Genomic DNA, 6011 nt, shown 5'->3' with positions numbered 1-6011 from the left:
CCCCCCTCATCTCTTCCGCCACACACTCTCTTTCTCTCTGATACTGTCAATAGACCTGTAGGATGTTTGTAACCTGACGCTGCCAGATCCAAGAAGCTTGCTACACAAATTTGTTTCCCAATACCGCCCCCATCTGGCAAAGTCAGGTTAGGATGTTTGCCCATCACCTTCAATGTTTTATTTAACCCAACTTTATAGCCGTGTTATTATTACTTCCTCTCTTCTACATCCAATTCAATTCAATTCAATTCAAAGGGCTTTATTGGCATGAGAAAACATACGTTTACATTGCCAAAGCAGAAAGAACAGTACAACAATACAGCAATACAATCAAAACAAAAACAAAAATTATGTACTTTGTCAGATTCTTCAATAGATCAACTTCTATGTACCAAGATCACTCGATGCAGGTATAGTGCAGGCATATACACAATGATTAGTCTTTACGGTGGTTGTGTTCCATTTGATATCCTTCTCCTATCACAGCAACTCACAAATCTTGCTGCTGTGTTTGCACATTGTTGTACTTCGCCCAGCAGATATGGGAGTTTTTTGTCATTGGTCATGTTTTCAAAATCTCCGTGTGTGGTTGTAATCTGTGGGAAGTATGTGTCTCTGATGTCTTGGTACAATGGACAGATGGTTAGGAAGTGTAGCTCGGTTTCTACTTCATTTAGTGTGCAGTGGGTGCATAGTCTGTCTTCTCTCGGGATACAGGTCTGCCTATGACGGCCTTTCTCGATCGCGAGACTGTGCTCACTGAGTCTGTACCTAGTTAAGATTTTTCTTTGTTTTGGGTCGGTCACAGTGCTCAGGTATTCTGCCACTGTGTATTCTCTGTTTAGGGCCAGATAGCATTCTAGTTTACTCTGCTTTTGTGTTGCCACTTTCCAGTGTGTCAGATAGTTTTCCTTTTGCTGTTTTATAATTTGGTTTAGTCCAATGGGTTTTCTATCTCGTGGCTCTGTTTGTGTTTGTGCCCGGAGTTCCAGGGCCAGCTGGCTGAGGGGGCATCTCTCTAGAGTTTCACTGTGTGTGAGTGCCTTGTTATGGAGTGCATCTAGGTCACTTTCTTTTAGGTGGTTGTAGAACTTAAGTGCTCTCTTTTTTATTTTGATTATGAGTGGGTATCGTCCTAATTCTGCCCTGCATGCATTATTTGGTGTTTTTCGCTGGGTACGGAGAATGGATTTGCAGAATTCTGTGTGTAGGGTCTCGGTTTGGTGTTTATCCCATTTTTCAAGGTCATGGTTTGCTAATGGTCCCCAGATCTCGCAACCATAGAGGGAAATTGGTTCTATCACAGAGTCCAGTATTTTAAGCCATGTTTTAATTGGGATGTCTATTTTGATGTTTCTTTTGATGGCATAGAATGCCCTTCTTGCCTTGTCTCTCAGGTCCTTTACAGCTTGGTTGTAGTCCCCTGTGCTGCTGATGTTTAGGCCAAGGTAGGTATAGTTTTTAGTTTGTTCTAGTGGGATTGTATTTAGGAAAAATTGGTGGTTTTGGCGGCTGGGCCTTTTTTGAAATATCATGATTTTAGTCTTGGTTAGGTTCACTGTCAGTGCCCATGTCTGGGAGAAATTGTGTAGGAGATCGAGTTGCTGCTGTAGTCCTTCCTTGGTTGGGGACAGCAGCAGCAGGTCATCTGCGTAAAGTAAGCATTTGGTTTCTGTGTTTGCCAAGAGGATGCCTGGAGCTGTAGATTGTTCTAGCGTTTTTGCTAATTCGTTGATATATATGTTGAAGAGTGTTGGACTCAGGCTGCATCCCTGTCTAACTCCACGGCTTTGGGGGAAAAAGTCTGTGTGCTTTTCGCCTATTTTGACTGCGCATTTGTTGTTAGTGTACATTGATTTTATGATGTCATATGTTTTCCCCCCAATGCCACTTTCCAACAGTTTGTACATCAGACCCTCATGCCAAATTGAATCGAATGCTTTTTTGAAGTCGACAAAGCAGGAGAATAATTTGCTTTTGTTTTTGTTTATTTGGTTGTCAATTAGGGTGTTGAGAGTGTAAATGTGGTCTGTTGTGCGATATTTTGGTAGAAAGCCAATTTGTGATTTGCTCAGGACATTGCTTTCTGTCAGGAAATTTAGAATTCTGTGGTTGAGGATCATGCAGAGGATCTTTCCGAGGTTGCTGTTTACACAAATCCAGCGGTAGTTATTTGGGTCATATTTGTCTCCACTTTTGTGGAGTGGCGTTATCAGCCCTTGATTCCATGTGCTGGGGAAAATCCCAGAGCTGAGCACGATATTTAGGAGTTTTAATATGGCCAGTTGGAATTTGAGGTCGGTGAATTTTATCATTTCATTTAGAATTCCGTCTGCCCCACAGGCCTTCTTTGTTTTAAGTGTTTTTATTTTGTCTTGTAGTTCTTTTAGGTTGATTTGGGAATCTAGTGGATTCTGGTAGTCTTTTATGGCTGACTCTAGGTTTTGTAGTTTATCTTTTATTTGTTTTTGTTCTTTGTTCTTCTCGATTGGGCCAAAGAGGCTAGAAAAATGGTTTACCCATATATCTCCATTTTGGATGGGTAGTTCGTCCTGTTTTAGCTTATTAAGTCTGTTCCAGTTTTCCCAGAAGCTGTTTGTCTGTACATCCATTACTGTTCTTTCTACTTCCACCCACTTTACTTTGACTATTGTAATAATGCCTTCCTTTTCCTTCTCCATCCAGTCTTTGCTGCCATTCTTCCATCACCTTCTTCCATATCACTGATTTAGCCTCTGCTTTACTTAAATATAAATCTCCACCTCTATTTCCTCACTTGGCAGTGCTTCCTTGGCTAACACTCACTGTTTAATTTCCCTCAATCCCCACATGTGCTGGTTGAGTGGTTGGTAGTTGGTGCCCACATGCAGTGGCGGAAGGTTCCTATAACGGCAGTGGGTGCAGCCAGCATATTTGCGCTGCGGCTGGCTGCTATTAGCTCTTAAAAGAGCCCTTGTGTTGTGTTATTATTTTGCCAGTGGGTTCTTCTGCTCCTGTGCACCCCCGGAGTTGACGCCACTGCACCACATGAATTGTATTTCCACTCGCTTTTGGATCAGGTTATAGACAGTGCACGTGAAGCACGCTCGATACATTAAGTCTTCTCTGCACTTTGATCTGAATGACATCAAGCTTTTTAGTAGCGAGCTCGAATCTGATCACACCACCACCTTTTCTGGTCTTGCCTCCTCCACCCACTGTAAAGCCAAATAGTACTGCATACATTTCTACTGTGTATACCCCCAGTTTATCTGGTGCCCGTCTATATATTGCACAGTTTAACCCAGGGACTACAAAAGCTGTCCCTTTTCTACCTGTCTCTGGATCTACTGATCCATCTGTGTAGATCTGTATATTATGATCATTATAGCCTACTCTCTTTCCACGTAATTATTAACCACACCAACCAAATGTACTTCATCCTTTCCCTCCTTTTAGCTTCTAATATAAAAATCTACTTTTACTACACCCATGGAGCTACTTTATTGTTATGCACTTTTTCTGAGAGGCTGCTGTAATGCAATGAGAGATTTGGATGATATAGAGGAGCTGGATTTGAGCTCTAACCTGAAACTAATAAGTGTCCTTATAAATAAAGGGAAAACTGGAGAACCACGGCTTGTGACATTTTGGAGCAGACTCAAAGGAGAGCAAGATTGACCAATTTGGTTAAATGTATGGAAAAGCAAGCAAGAATACTGCAAGACCCGCTTTTTGGTGACATTCAAGACTCACCTGCCAACGTGAAGACTTCAAAACCCAGAACTGCTGTAGAATCTAAATGGAGCAGATCTACAAGCAGGGGAAGGGCCTACTATATGCTTCGGATGTTTGAGAGTAGGACATTTGGGCTGTAATTGTACACAGAGAATGACCTCTCAGAATTGCCAGGTCAAACACACACACACACTACTATTCTGCACATGAATGGATTCAATCCAGAGATGGTCAAATCTAACGGGGCAGAACAGCATAAGCAAGAGACGACATCAGCTGTCACCAGCGCTCTGGTGTCACTTGGAGAGGGTGAAGGAACCGGGCCTGGTAAAGATTGCATACTTGCTATAGTGGCAGCTCGGTGAAACTTTGCAATGGAGGAAGAAGTGTATTCACCTACGCCTTCCTGGACCCAGGAAGTACAGAAACATTCTGTACAGAAAAGCTCATGAGGCAGCTTAATGGTAAAGGACGCAGAACTGCATTTCTTTGGCAGACCATGGGAACAAAGAAAACTGTTAAGAGCTTTGAGCTGACTGGCCTAGAAGTAAGCAATATGGAAGGTGATACATACCTGCCATTGCCCAAGTTGTACACCCAAGACAAGATACCTGATAGCTGATTAATTAAAAATGGTGGACCCTATTGTAAACAAGTGTAATGCTTTACTATATATATATTTCCTATATATGTTTTCATTTGAATGGCTGTATGTTGTATTATTATTATTTGGCAATTGCTTTGTAATAAGCAATTCAGGACTAGTATGTTAGAGCGATTTCCTATTTGTGATTATTTGCATTTATTCTGCAATTTATTGTGAAAGGATTTTGAAATGTGCAGTCTTTAATTTTTTTGCATATAATTAATCAAATCAATCAATCAAACTTTATTTGTCTAGACTCAGGGGTCCATTAAAAACAAAACACATATAAAACACGAAACATACAGAAAGAACACCCCTATACCATAAAAACATCAGCTTTTACAATATACAATCATACCAGTGTTTCCAAAAGGTATAGACATATCTTAAGTTAACACTAAGCTGGGGTTAGACAGCAGCATAATGACAGAATTCTGAGACTCATTCAGTACTCGACACATACTTTTAGATGACTTAAGTTTCATTAAGTAATCTGAAGTTTATACACACTTGCCTTCCTGAATTTAACCCACAATGGGTCGGTATACAGTGGAGTACAGTATGCTCTGAAGAGGCGAACATGAGTACAATTTCCTCCCCAGCATGTTAGCTTGAGCATAAAATATATGGCACTGCCAAATATGCACCAAATATTAATTGATTAATTTACTAAATTAGTAATAAAGATACAATTTTCATTCAATCGATTAGTGTTGCATGATTCCCTAGTCAGTTTGTTACATTGTGAAGTAAAAGTATGTATAGTATAGGCTACACATAATTGATCCCTCCTTTTTTGCATGTTTGAAATCTTTTTATGAAATGAAAGTACCAAACCTGCCTATTGATGATGTCATTGGTATAGACAGGGTTTTTAACTGTCCACAGCCCTCCTCTGAGACCAGTAATGGAAAACAAAAGTAAAAGTATTAATTATGCAGAATTGTCCCTTATCACAAGTTTTCAAATGTATAAGATGTATAAAATACGACCAAACATTTGCTTGATTGGTGTTTGGTATGTGTGAATGACGCCTGAGGAACAATATGACGATAGGTTGAAAAAGCTAGAAATACTGTTACGAGTAAAAGTCTTGCTACAGTATTAAAATATTGTAAAAAATACAAAACTATTTGCATTATATCGGCATATTACTTAAGTAATACTCAAGTATAGTAATAGTACCGCAAAACCTGTAATCAAGTACAGTACATTAAATGCACATTTGTGATCTTTTAAAAGGTAAAAGTGTGCAAAACATAAATTATTTTTGAAATGATAAATAATCATAAAAAACAGGAATATTTAACCGCGACCCATACAAATGGGTCCCGACCCACCGACACATATAATCCATAATTATAGACTAGAGGTTTGATGTAACCAATTGTGTCCAATGACGCTTTCAGTGAGTCACTGCCATAACCACTGAAAGACAAATGGACCCATATGGCATTTTTATGGACAATTTGGCCGATTATATATATTATATATCTCTGGTAATTACAACAACCACCGTTCTTGTGAAAAATAAAAACGGGGCCGACAAATATTTGAAACTTTCCGCAATTCTGCCAATAGTCATACTCTGAGACCCCGTTCCAGGTTTCTGTGGGATCAAACAATGGAATCACGTGTCGTTGATCCC

This window comes from Protomyctophum parallelum, assembly GCF_964188405.1.
Source record: "Protomyctophum parallelum genome assembly, chromosome: 10".
Classification (NCBI taxonomy): Eukaryota; Metazoa; Chordata; class Actinopteri; order Myctophiformes; family Myctophidae; genus Protomyctophum; species Protomyctophum parallelum.
The sequence above is the reverse complement of the archived record's forward strand: the minus strand, read 5'-3'. Positions refer to the sequence as shown.